Raw genomic sequence first — 16,766 nt, forward strand, 5'->3', positions numbered from 1 at the left:
GGCAAGCCTGTGCTCAGGTGGGATGAGCCCAAGCTCAAGCCAGCAACCTCAAGGTTTTGAATATGTGGCCTTAGTATCTTAGGGTGATGTTCTATCCACTGCACCACCACAGGTCAAACTGAATTGACTAATTTACAAAAAAAAAAAAAAAAGCTCAGAATTAGCTATGTAAGTCTTGGCTTCAAATACCAAAAAATCTTTTACTTTTCTAAGAGAACTTATTGAAAATTTTTATTTTTAACCCAGGAAAGTAGGGGCTTTGACAGAATTTAGTTTCTATAATATGCAGTCACCCCGTAGCCTATGCCATGCAGAGTCTGTAATCGAAGCTTGCCTTGCTGTTGTTTCTTCAAGAGAAATTTCTTATGCGAGATACTCACACATTTTCAGCTATTTCCTTTATCTAAGGATACTCAGTTAACTCAGAATAAAGATAAGAAAAATGGTAGAAAAAAATTGTAAGTTAGAATAGAGTGATGATATTTCAAAAAATGTTCTTTTACCACATATCACCGAGTGATCCATCTTGATCCATTTTGTGTGGTTCATTTATTAAAAAAATATTAAGCTGAGCAACTGCTATGTTTTGGAGACTATGATCAGTATTAATGCTAGAATGAAAAGTGAAACATATTTACTGTTCTCAAAACTCTAGAATTTAGAGAAAAAGAAAAAATGAGTTGACAACTATTATTCTGGAAAAATAGTGGTGTAAGAGAGAATTTTGAAGACTCATATGGTAATAACAAATAGTATTCTGACATCTATTTATACTCCTTTAATAATAAAATTCCCATATTCTAGCTACAGACATGACTATCTAAACATTCCATTTCCAAGCTTTCTTTAATTGGCTGTGGCCATGTGACCAAGTTCTGGACATGAGAATGTGAAGAGAAGACCAGCCCCCTTGCCTACACTGCTTTCCTCTCTCCTTCTCACTGAGCTCAACCACTGCCCAGACAGGGGAGACACGTGTGGACTACATCAGTCCTCCCACCTGGCCTGATCCACTTACGAATGTCTAGCTACATAAAAGAAATAAATGCTTACCTTGTTCAAGATGCCACATTCTGAGGTTTCTTAGTTATAGCAGCTTAGTATACACCTTGACAAATAGACTATGGCTTGGGGCACTTTACCGGGTACTGAGTACTTCAGTGTAATGGATAAAAGAGCATGCAGATGCTTTTGATGAGGAAGGAAATTGAAGTATAGGGCAGGAGCTGTGCTATATTAAATCCTGAGGCAATGTAAGAAAGTTGGACTTCATGTAATTGTCTAACCGTTGTGCAATAGAAACAGATCCATACATAGAGAGCAGGCTGACAATTGTCAGGGGGCAGAGGGCTGGGTAGGGGGCTGAAGGAGTTGCATAAAAAAAGGACAAAAAAAGAGAAAAAAGAAAAAAATCTCATGAACATGGACAACAGTGTGGTGATTGTGGTGGGGGGGAGTAAACAAGGGTATGAGAGAATAAATGGTGGCCGAGGAAGACTGACTTACAGAGTGAACATACAATATGGTGTGTGGAGATGTGATATAGAATGGGCACCTGAGACCTCTATAATCATATTAACCAGTGCCACCACAATACATTTAATTTTTAAAAAGAAAATAATCTCATTGCACCGTGCAATATGGAGGGGGAAACATGATAATAGAAAGTCAAAATAAGAGAATTATAGTGGTTGTAACTTAGTAGAATTCTTGAAAAGTAATGGGAAAAGATTGATAGGTTCAAAGTGAGCATAAAAAAACACTGATTACTATCATTCACTTTTTTATTCAATACATTCTACCAGACTACCATTCTGTGCTAAGCACTGTAATTGATGTGAGAAATATAGTCGGAATCAAGAATATACTCCCTGGCAACATCATCCAACCCAAGAACAGTTCTGTCTTGTGTACTGCCTATCTGATCCTCACTCTACCAAACTGTGGTATTCATTATTGTCAATATACATTCACAGATTAGAAGGACAAGGCTCAAGGAATTGAAAGTAACTTCTTCCAAATCTTGCTCATTGGCTGCTAAAGCCCATCGATTCTCAATTAAATCATGCAACTCCCTGAGGAACACCATAACACAAAGTAAAAAATAGATCGCCTCTATTTCAACAGTAAATGCTGAAGCAGTTCAAGGGAAGGAGTTAGCATTTTTAATAGAAAGGAATCATGCAATGTCAATTATCCATTACTGCTAACAGAACAATTACATGTATCATATTTCACCTGCTGCCAACTCACAAACTCTAAGAACTTAACTACTGAACTTAAAAAAACAAAACTACCACCAACACCAAAAAAAAAAAAAAAAAAAAAAAACCTCACAAAAGTAAAATCTTACAAAAAATAAGCACTATAAAAAGAAACAGGGTTGGTTTATTTTGTGAGGTGGTAAGGTAATAGAATCATATATCTATCACTCTGGCTTTACCAAGTCACCTCAACTTTTTAGTTACTGGAATAATTATACATTGTAGTCTGACAAACCCACAATTATACCCCATGGAGCAAAACTCCCATAAATGCCTTCCTAGTCTTCCTAAGTCAATCTCCAGGAAGGTGAAAAATCCACTCAGGTAGAATATTTTCTCAGGTGTGATGGTCTTGCACAGCATGTGTCTCTCCTATATTTGTCCTATTTTATCCTACTATAGTAGACATTATTTCTTGGGTTTTCTTAAGCCTTTTTAGAATTCTTATTTTACTTATTGTTTATCTATGGGCTTTTTTTTAAGACTGCCATTCTTTTTCTCTTAATAGTCAGGTTTAGGAAATAATTATGAAAAAGAGAAGAACTTAAAACGTGATGTTTTGGAGGACTTTTGGATCAAGTGTCCACAGAGCCACATCTAGATGGTTGACAGAAAGGTTTCGGGAGATTGCACTATGGAAACATTTTTCAGCTTTTTGAGTCAGATATGGTTAGTATTCAGGGCCTTCTCCCAATTATACCCCTTCTCTCCTGAAAATGTTCAACTTGATCTAAAGAAAACACAAGAGGAAAAGATAAAGATAAATATATTCAAATTTTACTACAAACCTGAAATTATTCTGTCTAGTATCTTGACAGGAATTCCTAATATATTTTAGCTATGGAATTGGAATATAAAGTAAATTGAATCTTGCTGCATTTAGATTTTAGACCATTACCATTCTAACAAATAAAACTGACACCCAAAGTAAGAACCCAATGATACCCAAACCTACTTTCAGGATGAACTATGGGCAACAAACATCATGATGTTGAACATGCAGACAAAACAGTTAAAAACTGAAGCACCAAGAAGGGGGAAAAGAACAATATATTAAATTCCCAGGCCTTCTTTAATAAGATTTTAGGATTCTTATCTAAAAAGCACATGAAAGAAAAATATCAATAGTCTTGGAGTAAGCATAGAGCCATATGATACCAAAATAGATAAACCAACTCCAGGAACCTGAGGAAGCATAATTGCAGAGATAACCTACACGTCACAGGGAACATAATTTTATTATATTCCTATAACAATCCTTAGGGAGATTCATAATAAGAGTAAGAAACTGTACTTCCAAGATAATTTTAATATTAATTAAAATAATTCATTAAAAAGTCTAACATAACCAAGCAATCAATGCATTTTTCTGACCAGTACCTATTAAAATTTATTTTGGTTAAATAGAAATGTCAATTACCTATGGTTTGTGCTAATATATTAGTTTTAGAAGACAGACTCAAAAATTGTAAGGGAGTCAGGTGATACTATGCATTAAACAATTCTAGCTACTGTAATTCAGAAGCCAAGAAGCCAGCTTGCACATAGTTCTCTCAGTCTTCTCATGTTTTTCGAACAATGAGAGATGACACTGCAAATGGAATATCTGAGACACTGTAAGAACCTTCAACACTAAAGAGAGATTAGGGTTATTAAATGGCATGCACTCATAGAAAAATAACAATTTCAGGCCATTTCTAATCAGAGTTAGCATAAAAAATGAATAAGAAAATACCATTTCCAAGTGTCATTACTTAAATCTTATTTAATTAAAGACATTCTTTACTCAAGAAATGTGAAGACATAAAAGAGAACTATATTTTTATTTCTAGGAATACTGTGGACAGAAAATTCAAACTTTCCTATGGTTATAAAAATATAAAGCAAAAAACAACATTTAGAATGTGTGGACAATATAAAACAACATTTTTTGGATACATAGACTACTTTGAGAATTTAAAGAGAAAGTGCCTGCTTAGGTGTCAAAAATACAGAGGAAAATAAAGACAAATTCCACAGAGGCCACGGGGGAGAAGTAGAGAAGGTGATACTATCCAGATACGGACCATAACAAGTATGTGGAGGTTGTTAAAGTCTTATTAAGGATGAAAGATACAGCTTTGCATCCATAGGTGGTAACGAGACTTTAGTATAGATCTAGAACTCAGAAACGGTAGTTCCTCACTACAGTAAAACAAAATAACTTGGCCCTCTAGTCTAGAGAAGTAACAGAAGAAAAACATCTCAAGTTTGCACCATAACTTTTTTATAGTCTGAATTCTCTCTACTAAGGTTGAGTGAGATTTTCATACTGAAAATTTAACGTAAAAACTTCTTCTAGACTGATGAAATTCTCAGTCTCCCAGAAGAGTACATATTAATTCTCACTGGAGCCACACTTCTACAGGGCAAGGCATTCCAATCCTACAGGCAAAAAAAAAAGAAGTCCTTACCAAAAGAAGTTTTCAGGCAAATATTATAAACTAGGTAAATAGAGTGAGAATCAATGGAAAGAGCAAACAGCTAAATTAGTTCTCAGTAAATCAGGTATAAGGTCACATGTAAACAGGCTATGGTACAGCGAGTTTAAACAATTAAGGAGTTAAAAGACAGCATATACATATATATATACTTTGGAGACCCAGAAAGACATTTAGCCTGAAGGAGAAAAATCATATTATATAAAATGACAAATACAGAAAATAAAATTTATTTGAATAAAGCAAACCAAAGTAAAGGTTTAAGTAACAGGTTAGATATAGACAAAGAATGATCAGAAAACTGGAAGACAGTTTGAGAAAATTTCCTAGAATTTAGCTCAAAGAAACAAGAGAGGAAATTAAAATAATGTTACCAATCATGGAGATGATAAAATTGTGAAGGACTTCCAGAAGAAGAAATTAGAAGTCTAGAGATTCAACATTCAAAGAGAAACCAGTTTAGACTTTTCCTAACTTTATGTAATATATCAATTTCAGTTTCAAAGAGCATACTAATTTTATATATATACACTACATAATTCTTTTTAAAAAACATTTTAAATTGATTATAGAGAGAGATAAAGAGAGAGAGAAAGACAGGAACGTTGACCTATTCCTGTATGTGCTTTGACCAGAAAACAGACGGGCAACCTCTGTGCTTTGGATAGACACTACAACCAACAGAGCTATCTGGCAGGGCATATACGACGTTATCATAGAGAAATCACAGAGCAGGAGAAAAAGGGGGTTAGGGATACCTAATGGCAATCAGAAATAACAGCAGATTAGATTAAAATAAAATAACTGATTGAAAGGAAACCAATCACCAGCAATACAAGAGCCAGAGCTGCATAATATCATCAAAGGAGCTGAAAGGCAAAAACTACCAACTGTAAATTCATATTTTTATACTTTAGCTGTCAGAGGGGATAGGAGATGGAAGGTTGGGGGGGGGGACTGGGTACAAAAGGTGAAGGAATTAAGCAAAGAAAAAGACTTACAGATACACCTAACAGTGTGGGGACTGCAGGAGGGAAAGGGGTGTGTGGTGAGGTGGAGGAGAAGAAGGGGGGTAGAACGTGATGGAGGGAGCCCTGACTTGGGGTGCTGAACACGCAATGCAATACACAGATGGTGTGCTGTAGAGCTGTGCACCCGAAACCTGTATAATTTTATCAACTGAGGTCACCCCAATAAATTAACTAAGAAATTAGATATTTCAAAAAAGAGTATGGGCAAATTAAAGGAAATTTTGGACAAAGATCACTACTCATATACATTTATTAAAATACATTTTAAAATCTATTCTTTAGAAAAAAATAGATTGAAGTAGATGAGCAGATAGGATGAGAAAAGAAACAATGTGCAGGGAAATATGTTAAGATGTGGGCTAATATTTGGTTAAATATCAACACTTACCACAATAGGGACAAATATTAAGAGATTTATCAGTGCTGGAATTTAATAAATTTATTTAATAAATAAACATTAACACAATCATGGAATATGAAACTAGGGAAGTGGGATTATAGCCTTTAAAAAAATAAAATAAAATAAATAAACTAGATTTTGCTTGACTATGTGATGGCACAGTGGATAGAGTGTTACAGTCATATAATGTTTAAGTAATTAAATATATAGAAATACTGTATAGAAAAATATAGAAGATATATAGAAATAAATTAGGATATAGTGAATAAGGCTACACCCTCTGGGTGGGAGCTAATCTAGTGTGTACAGATAGAATAAATAGGCAGATTATGCAGTCTGAGCAGGGCCCAGTTAGTGTGTGTGTGTGTGTGTGTATGTGTGTGTGTGTGTGTGTGTGTGAAATTACACATAGATAAATAGAGCTCCCTGGGAGGAACTCCCTAAAAGTGGCTTGATATGATAATTCTGTAGATTAACACCTGTTAAAAGGCATATGCCAGAAAAGGGTACTAAAACCTAGAGACCTCCAGCTACAGTTAGTAATCCAGAGTCCTTCGTTGAACCTGGACTATCTCCACACCACTCTGACCAAGGACAGCCAAGAGGAGCATACCAATGGGGCCCCATTAAGCTGTACCCAGGCATGCCATAGGATTTTTGAGTAATAAACTGCCTGTGTGTTTCTTGCAACTAACTTGTGTATTGGTCGTGTCTTTCCTCTGGTGGCAGTTGGTCCTGGTACCAATATGTACAGTCCTTATCGTCTCCTCAAGAGTAGTCTCAAAGAGGCTGCCAGCCTTGCTGTTAAGCAGGAGTGTTCCACTGCACAGGGAAGTTGAATCAGGGATGCCTGATCGACATAGAGCTTGGGCTCTACTGGGACAGCCTAGGATGCTGAGGACCCAGGTTCGAAACCACGAGATCGCTGGCTTGAGCATGGGCTTATCAGCTTGAGCACAGGCTCACCGACTTGAGTGTGGAATCATAGATATGACCCCATGGTCACTGGCTTAAGCCCAAGGTTGCTGGCTTGAGCAAGGGGTCACTGGCTTGGGTGGAGTCCCACCCTGGTCAAGGCACATATGAGAAAGCAATCAATGAACTAAAAGTGCCACAGCTATGAGTTGATGCTTCTCATCTCTCTTCTTTCCTGTCTTTATGTCTCTCTCTCTCATTAAAAAATAAATAAACCTCCTCTAAAAATTAGTATCATTAGAGATGAGAAAAGATAAACCAAACAGTTTTTACTTTTTATGTCAAATGTAAATATTATCATTTCAGAATTAACAATAAATAATTAAAAATGAAATGTATAGCTTACTAATAAAGGGAAGCAAAATAAACTAAAAAAGTTTCAATACAGTAGGTAAAAATGAGATCAGGTCCTGGCCAGTTGGCTCAGTGGTAGAGTGTTGGCCTGGTGTGCAGGAGTCCTGGGTTCGATTCCCGGCCAGGGCACACAGGAGAAGCGCCCATCTGCTTCTCCACCCCTCCCCCTCTCCTTCCTCTCGGTCTCTCTCTTTCCCTCCCGCAGCCGAGGCTCCATTGGAGCAAAGATGGCCCGGGTGCTGAGGATGGCTCCATGGCCTCTGCCCCAGGTGCCAGAAAGGCTCTGGTTGCGACAGAGCGATGCCCCAGATGGGCATAGCATATCCCCCTGGTGGGCATGCCGGGTGGATCCCGGTCGGGCGCATGCGGGAGTCTGTCTGACTGCTTCCTGTTTCCAACTTCAGAAAAATACAAAAAAAAAAAAAAAAAGGGGGGGGGGATCAAATGGTAAATAAAAATTTTAAAATCTAGAAAACACAAAAGAAAGTAGTAGAAATAAGTCCAAGTAATCAGCATAAAAAGAGCACAATTAAACTCAGTATTAAAAGGGCACAGATTCTCAAGCAAATTTTTAGAAATCTAGATAACACTGCTAACAAGAAACCTACCTTAAACTTAATAATAAGCAAAAACATTGAGAAATATAACAACTAAACAACTAAAACTGAGAGAGCCTACATATGAGACAAAACAGAATTGAAGGCAAAAATCCTTAATAAGAGCAAAGGAATCATTAAAACATGAAAAAAACGTTCACTAGGAAAGATAAGGAAATCTCTATGTCTGTCTGTCTTTTTCTTTCTCTTCTCTGTCTCTCTCTCTTTCTCATTCTCTCTCACACACACTACCTGTGGTAAGACTAATAAAATTATATGATTACATGGAGAAATAAAAAAAAAACAATAATGGTGAAATATTTTAACACATATTTCTCAGAAATACACAGATTTAATCAACTGATATCTGCTAAGGGTAAATAAAATTTGAATGACAATTAACAAGCTTTACATATGTGCATACAATATATGTAAAAACCCAACTTTTAACAGTTGAAGAATACTGTTCAGTAAGAAATGGGAAATCATCAACGGAAAAACAGACAAAGTATATGAGCAGTTAACCTCAAGTTAAAAAATATCCCCTCCTCTCCAGGAACACCCTCAGGACTTGAGTACCAAAGAACAGTGGCTCAGAACCCATGCAGTTATACATGTTCATACTGTGCTTGGGGAACAGCTAGCCATCAGTTCCTCAGTTCTGTATGACAAGCCCATCAACCAGACCACTTTATGCTAATAGAAAATGAGCTGACATGTTACAGCAACCTGCAACCGAGAGTTTGCAATGGCCAGGCTCTTAATGAATAGAGAAAGAAGTTCATGTCGAACAGTAACCAAATAAATGATGAAAAAAGTCAAACTACAATACATGAAGAGGAAGAAGGAATAGAAATGTTCACTGTGAAAATCCAAGCTGACAGAAACAACACTGAAATAAACTTTAAGAACCTCTCAGACTGCATTCTAAAACATAATTTATGAAAATCAGGTCATTGTAGACAGTTTCTTTAAAGGACCATGCTCACATTTGTCTACCCATATTTTATTGAAATGAGGACTACAGGGACTACATTTCACATTCCCTTGCATTAGGCCTGCCATTTAATTAGCACTCCCCACCAGTAAGATGTGAACACAAGTGATGTGCATCACATTGGCGATGATGCTTTTAAGAGGCATGTGCATCTTGTCCACATTCTCTGAACTTCTGCAGACTGAACGCAGATGCCTACAAGGCTGTGGAGTACTGATGCCCTGACTCTAGCACATATCAGAATCACCCAGAGGGTTTGTGCTAAGGCAGGTTTCTAACCTTATAGTTTCTGATTCAGTTCATCTGCGATAAAGCCTTATAATTTGCATCTCTAAAAAGTTCCCAAGTGATGCTGATGTTGCTGGTCTAGGAAGACCACTCTCCGAGGAATGCAGGAGCCATGTGAAGAGAGGAGTTGGGGTCTTGGAATCACTGTGTGGATGAAAGTCACCTGTTTATTATGGATATATTTGCAACTTTATGCATTTGGGGGTCTATTTGCTAGAGCAGCTATCATTACTCTGACAGAAAGAACAAATGAATAAGGAATGAGCATTTAACTGGGACTTGAGGGCAGTACAGAAGGGCTAGCAGCTGATGTGGAGGAACAAATATGAACAAGGGATAGTTGTAGGACAGAAAAGGAAAAGAGAGCATTTGAGGTGAGAATGGACATGGATGTACTGGTTTGATTGGCACATGTCAATAAGGAGACTGACCTAGCAGAACGAAAGGATTAACATGTGCAAATATTGGGAATCTAAGTTTCAATATATAAAATGGAGTCCACAGAACACCAGATTGAGTAGAAAATCTAGCTCAAATGGAAAAGAACAGAAGGATGTGCCTAAGCAAGAGTTTTACCAGGCTAGTAAAAGTCACTGCTTAAAGCCCATTGCCTGAAATTTAGATTAGGGGCTGAGGACACAGGCCCCAGAGAGCCCTGTAAAAGCCTATCTCCATCACTCAGAATCACACAGATTTAGTTATTAGGGTGCTCTAATGGCAAGCTTCCTTGATCAATGAAAGCCTCAATATTCTTCTCTGTAAAACAAGAATAAATAAAATTCCAGGGTTTTTTGGTAAGGCTTAAATCAAAGTGTATGTGAAAAGAAGTCAGAACAATGCTTTGCTACAAACCCGCAATAATGATTAGCTATAAAGCAAGAATTGGGATGGAAGAAATAGAGAGGAATTAACAATAACAAGGGATAATATCAAAGAAGCACTTTGAAGACTTTGTCACCAATATCATTTGTTAGAGAAGGAATAAATAGGCCTCAGATAAAGATTTCTCACCGATGATGCCTGAAAAGAGTGTCATCAGCTAGAAGTGGTAATGACAGGGTGTTACGAAACAAAGAGGGGTTGTGGTTTTGTTCTTATTCCCCCGTGCTTGGTTCATATTTGGTCAAAGGCAGATTTGTGGAAGCCCCTGAACAAAATGGGCAGTGAGATATTTAGATACTGCAGATCTCCAAATAGCTATGGCAAAAAAGTGCCCTGGCTAGCATACTAACTTGAAAGAAGAACTCGTTGCATGATAAAGATTGACCTACAATAGGAAGATTTACTGCAAATTAAATTGGGGCGAGTTAAAATGACTCAATCCCAAGCAAAGCTCATTGACATATCTGCAAATGTTGCAGGTGACTAGAGAAGGATTCAGAAAGTGGTAAGATCCATTTTGGGATTAATTTCTTGCTTTATAGTAAGCACCAAATATCCATTTACACAAGAAAATGAAAAATGTGATAGAGATCTAGGCACATTGTCTTAAACTTATTGTAAGGAGTAGACTTAAAATATTTTTGAACAACTTGTGATTGCACAGCAGTAAGAACACTCCGTTTAAATTTCAGAGCCATCCTCTCACTAAACGTACTTGAAGGCTTCTTTGGAACTGTGATAACACTTTATTGATTTCACTAAGTGACCTGGATTAACTGAAAACTTGGGGAAGCTTAAAACACTAAAATTTCCTCAAGGGTGTTTTTCCCCGGTGGATGTCCTGCTTATTTTTAATATAGTGTTTTCCTTCCACGACCCTCTGCCTGACCATTTTGTCTGTCTGGTTTCTATTAGAGTCTAGTGCTAGTATGAGATCTCACTAGATCTGAGCTGCAGTAAAAGTCCCAAAATAGGTGTTGGGGGCTGTTATACAGGTTTAAGCTTTCTTGTTTTAGATGCACGGTCGTTCTTGGAACAAGAGCTTCCCTAGAATTCCCATCTTACTACAAAGCCTCAGATTAGATAAGATAGATACATCTTAAATGATAAAGTCACAAAAAATTGGGAAAGATATTTTAAAAAAGAAAATGTATGTTGTGTCCTGAGCTCATCAGTGATGCATTTACCAGTGGGTACTTCTATTTCTTACTTAATACTAGAACAAGAATAAGAAGACTAAGAAAAATATGAGTCATATAATTACCCATTGCCACAGGAGAAATACATAAAAACACAGTCTCCCTTTCTCTCCCACAGCATTGTAGCTGTATCTAGACATTCCTGGGAGTAAAATTGTTCTCTAACCATCCCCACAGAGTATAATTTTTCTTATAAGGAAAAAATTCACTGCCGAAATCAAACTAGCCATCCCAATGAAATTCATGGGATTTTTTTCTTGGTATTTCAATGTTTGGTTTAGTTCTAAGGAGGAAAATCATGTCATCTACTTTCTACACAGACTGAAAACATGAAGACCTTCTGTGGCTCTTAAAATTTACAAAATTCATCACTCAGAAAACTGAGGTGGGTTATTAAAATCACTACGGTTCATGCTAGAACATATATGAGTTAATATATGTAGACCAGTTGCAGACAAATTTGTTAAAATCAAAAATCAGTGCTTCTATAGTATTGAAATGGCCTAGGCATATGGACCACAGATGAGAAAAACAATAATGTAATCATGCTGTCACTCAACACTGGCCACTGTTATCAATTTAAATAAAATATAATGAGATAGTCTTTGCCACAGTTCTTCTAGGTACATAAATGGCTAGATTAGTGGCTAATTATTAATTTGTAGCTTTTTCAATTTGTGGTCAATATAGTTTGGGGAGAGGAGTGTGATTTGATTCAGTCTATAATTACTTCTTTGTAAGGATATTGCTAATCATTATAACATCTTTGTATTCTGCTTGAAAGCTGCAACTGTACCATACATTAATACATCAACATTTTTAAGGTTTAAAAATGGGTTGGGGGACTGGGTAAAAAAGATAAAGGGATTAAGCAAAAAAAAACAAAATAAAGGTCATAACAGACAACAGTATGGTGATTCCCAGAAGAAAGGATGGGTGGGCGAAGGTAGGAAAGAAAAATGGGGCGATAGATGGTCATGAAAGGAGACTTGACTTGGGGTGGTGAACATATAATACAATATACAGATGATGTATTGTAGAATTGTATACATGAAACCTATATAATTTTATTAACCAATGTCACCCATGTATTCAAGTTCTTTTATGTTAGACCTTATACCTGAAATGGGCTGCCTGAAAAGGTCTGCTGGTCATTAGGAAGTCAGAATAATTGTGAAGACCTGAGACATATTCCAGTCATGAGTGAAAATCGTGATCATTATTTTATAGGCAACCTCATATATTGAGTTCAGATCAAGCTCAGACTTGGATATTTATACTGGAAATGCCTCTTCTTTAGTAGCTCAGTTTCTCTCTATAACAATCACAGTCTCTAGATTTTTTATTGCTCTCCATTTTATGCATTTTTCTTATTTTCAAATAGGCATGATTTGGCAAATACACAACCAAAAGTATGTATATTTTTTATGTGAATAGCCTCAGTGAAAAGAATGCTGTTTCCTTATATCTCATACTTGTGTGTATCTATTGTTTAGGAATCCCAGTGCCTAGTATTATCTACCATTTTTAAATGATCCACCTTTCCATATGATCTATAATTTTAAAGTTACGTTCTGTGCACATAGCCTTGTCTCCTCAATGACAGAGCAATAGATCGATGGTTCAGAGTATTTGTTCTCAATTCAGACAGCCTGAGTCCAAATTCCAACTCTCCTTTTTACTTGCTATACAAACTTGAACCAGTTATAAATCTTCTAAGTTTTAGTTCCTTCATTATGAGGTCCTAACTAGGAAGTTTAGGGAAGAATTAAACACATATAAAATATATAACAAACAATAAATATTAGCTCTCTAAATTAGACAATGAGTTCATTGTTGGGACAGACACATCTTTTGTACCTTGCCAAGTGCTCTTTGTATAGATTGGATTCAAAAGGATAAAACCTTCAGGCAAAGGTGGTTTGGCTGATCTAATTAATATTCACAGTATACTTGCTTGCTACAGTTTATATGTAGTTACTAGATTGTAAGCTCCTATAAGAGAGAGAAAATATTTTATGAGCCATTGTAATGGCCCAGAGCATAATAAGTGCTGAATAAATGTTTATTAAACAAGAAAAATATGACTTGAATTTTACCATTACTTTTGATTTATTTCTATAACCGCTACACAGACCACAATCTTCTTTAAATGAGATCCTATTGTTGCATGAAGTTGGATCTATTGAATTTTCACCCCTAACATAATCTCTACAACTGGTCTCCAATCCGAGGAAATGTTCTTTTCCCTAGCATCAGCTGACTGTGGCCTTGGGCTTTCATTCGGAGATATTGTATATTTTTATTGTAAATGATTCTTCTCTAAAGCTCCGTTTCTCAATCCAGAAGTTGTTCCAACATTAATGATGCTTAAGAACAAAGAGCATCATAATTGGTGAGATCTTTCTTCATTTCCAGCATCTAGCTGTGCTTATGCTTCTTTGCTTCAGAACACTGTGGGAGCTTCGGGCTGCCTTTGCTGGTGCCAGAGATGCGCAGGAGAAGCAATGAGGACCGCCCCCCTCCCCACCTCTCAAGACTGCTCCTGAACGCACAGCTCCTCTCCCGAGTGCCTTGCACTCTCTGCAGAGACAATTGAGGTTGCCTCCTACCACAGAACTGTGATGTCACCTAAGGCTCTCTTGGTCAGAGACCGGCAGTTATGACATTCTTTTGCTTATCATGAATATTTATGTTTTCTTCCTTCAGAATAAAAAAATAGCATAAACGATTACCCAAATGATATGGTTTAAGGCAAGGGCTCTCACTTCTGGGGACGTCCTCCTTCAAACTAGGAAGAAACACAAAAGTACAATGATAGCTGTATATATAAAACATATATATTCATGGAAGTACTGACTCTGGACACAGATGTGATTACCACATCTGAAGATTCGCGTGAGGAAAGTGTGTTCTTAACTGAAGAAAAAGATCTTTCAAAATGTTGTTGTTATTGATTCTGTTATAGATTTTGGCATCTAGTAGCAATGGCTATGGCACCATTGTTGTTCACAGGGGTCTTATTATTTAATAGAAGATCAAAAACCATCCTACTTACTGTGAGACCACTTATTCAACATATAAAGTGTCTTGAATATTTGTATTAGAAGAAATATAATCATGTCACTTTATCCCTGAATATTCGAAATTATCTCTAGGAAAGTTATTTCTCATCTTCACAAAGGATCCAGACTTTTGGACAATGATCTTTAGAGCCAAAAATGTATTAATTTTCTGCTATATTTTCCCCTTCTGCTGTCCAAACGGACACAACTATCAGCAGTCACTGGAGCCGTTTTATACTTGGTAGAATGTGTTCTTTGAACTGACTAGTGGATGCCATTATTTAAAAACAAAAACAAACAAACAAAAAACAGTCCCACTCTTGTTTCCTTAAACACCCAGGGAACATTCAGAGACGCTCTTCATTTTACCCCTCCCACCCTTACTGAGGCATGACTGACTTCTCCTTGCTATAAAGCAGCCTATTTGTCTTTAAAAACATGGACCCTGCACTCCAAGCATGCTAATCTTTAGGTGCTCTCTGCTTACCTATTCCTCCAGCTGACTCTAAGACTCCAAGGTGGGAGGGCGCTCAGAGGATGGAAACAAACCTTCTCCTGACAGTGGGCATTGACCTTAGATTCTATCAGAGACCAGTAAATCTAAGACACTGTGTTTAATGAAACACCCATTTCAGCTGAGACCTTAGATTCTGTGGCCAAGCAGACTGTACTTACTGAAAAGATGCATTTCCTATATGACTTGAACCTGCTAGAGGAAGCAAAAAGGTTGCAAGCTGGAAATGGAGTGTAAGAGTTGGCACCTCTAACTGCGTTGGTGTTTGTTCTTTTGATGCCTTTCTAGTCTGCTGTAGGTCTACCTGGTACCTAAGTGGCCACTGTGACTCTAGCAGTTCATAGAAGGGGACACAGATTTCACTGGAGCTTTTCTGCAGGCAGATCCCAAATATTTCAATGTATCTATTTCTAATCCATCTTTGAGGCAGAACTCTTATGCTCCAATTTGTATTATCAAATTATTGCTAAGCCCAGTTTTCTGTGATGAGGATTATTTATTTTTTAAATGCTATTTTATTTGGCCCTGGCGGGTTGGCTCAGTGGTAGAGCGTCGGCCTGTTGTGCAGGAGTCCCGGGGTTCGATTCCCGGCCAGGGCACACAGGAGAAGCGCCCATCTGCTTCTCCACCCCTCCCCCTCTCCTTCCTCTCTGTCTCTCTCTTCCCCTCCTGCAGCCAAGGCTCCATTGGAGCAAAGATGGTGCGGGCGCTGGGGATGGCTCTATGGCCTCTGCCTCAGGCGCTAGAGTGGCTCTGGTTGCGACATAGCGATGCCCCGGATGGGCAGAGCGTTGCCCCCTGGTGGGCGTGCCGGGTGGATCCCCGTCGGGCGCATGCAGGAGTCTGTCTGACTGTCTCTCTCCGTTTCCAGCTTCAGAAAAATACAAAAAAAAAAAAAAGAAAAAGAAAATGCTATTTTATTAAATATGACTTTTTTCTGAAACAGAGGTGAAAAGATAGTATTATGAAATGATGTTGTCATTTAGAAATGTTTTTTGTTTGGTTGGTTTTTTTGGCCTGAATATGTAGAAACTTTGTTTCTACAATCATGAAGTCAAATGGAGGGAATCTGCTGATTTTAATACCCAATTTTATAGGTTTGTTTAGGGGACAATGACCAACCATTGTTTCTACAATCATATCTCAAATGAAGAGAGTTTGCTAGTTTTACGACCCATGGGTCAATGATCCCCTCCCTCCAAATAAAGCATCCATGACAGTGAAATTCAAAAGGCAAATGTAGCCATGAGACGCTTTTTGGATTACCTAAGCACCACTCACAGCTGCTTACCACATCTCAAGATTCATGTGAGGAAAATGTGTTCTTAATTGAAGGAAAAGATCTTTTAAGACTTTGTTGTTATTGATTCTGTTATAGATTTATACATGACCCAGAGGGGAATTAGGCAAAGACATAAAGCCATGATTTCAAAGCTTCCTTATCCTATTTGGAAAGATCATTTGATACAATGAAAATAGTTTATTGTCTGGCTCAAGATGGAGTGTTTTTGACCATAGCTCAGTTTCTTCTGTCCCAAGAGACTATAGGGAACCAGGAGGTTGCAATATAAGTTCTACCCTCACTATTAACCACATGGAATCTTCCTTCCCTATAAATTACATAAACTATAAATCCCCACCTCCTTTCCACACACAAAACTGTAGGGAGGACCAGGTTACATATTAAGTGGGAAGGAGCTATGTACACGTCAGACATTTGT

General features: G+C 37.4%; 1 protein-coding gene and 1 non-coding gene across 4 annotated transcripts in view; one reads left to right on the forward strand and one right to left on the reverse strand.

The window, feature by feature from the left end:
• Positions 1 to 16,766, reverse strand: part of GRM7 (glutamate metabotropic receptor 7) — a 966,696-nt gene that overhangs the window by 404,162 nt on the left and 545,768 nt on the right. The gene's annotated exons all lie outside the window — the stretch shown is intronic.
• Positions 15,568 to 15,644, forward strand: TRNAN-GUU (transfer RNA asparagine (anticodon GUU)). The gene has a single exon. It is a non-coding gene; the product is annotated as a tRNA-Asn (tRNA).

This window comes from Saccopteryx leptura, chromosome 10 (assembly GCF_036850995.1).
Source record: "Saccopteryx leptura isolate mSacLep1 chromosome 10, mSacLep1_pri_phased_curated, whole genome shotgun sequence".
Lineage (NCBI taxonomy): Eukaryota > Metazoa > Chordata > Mammalia > Chiroptera > Emballonuridae > Saccopteryx > Saccopteryx leptura.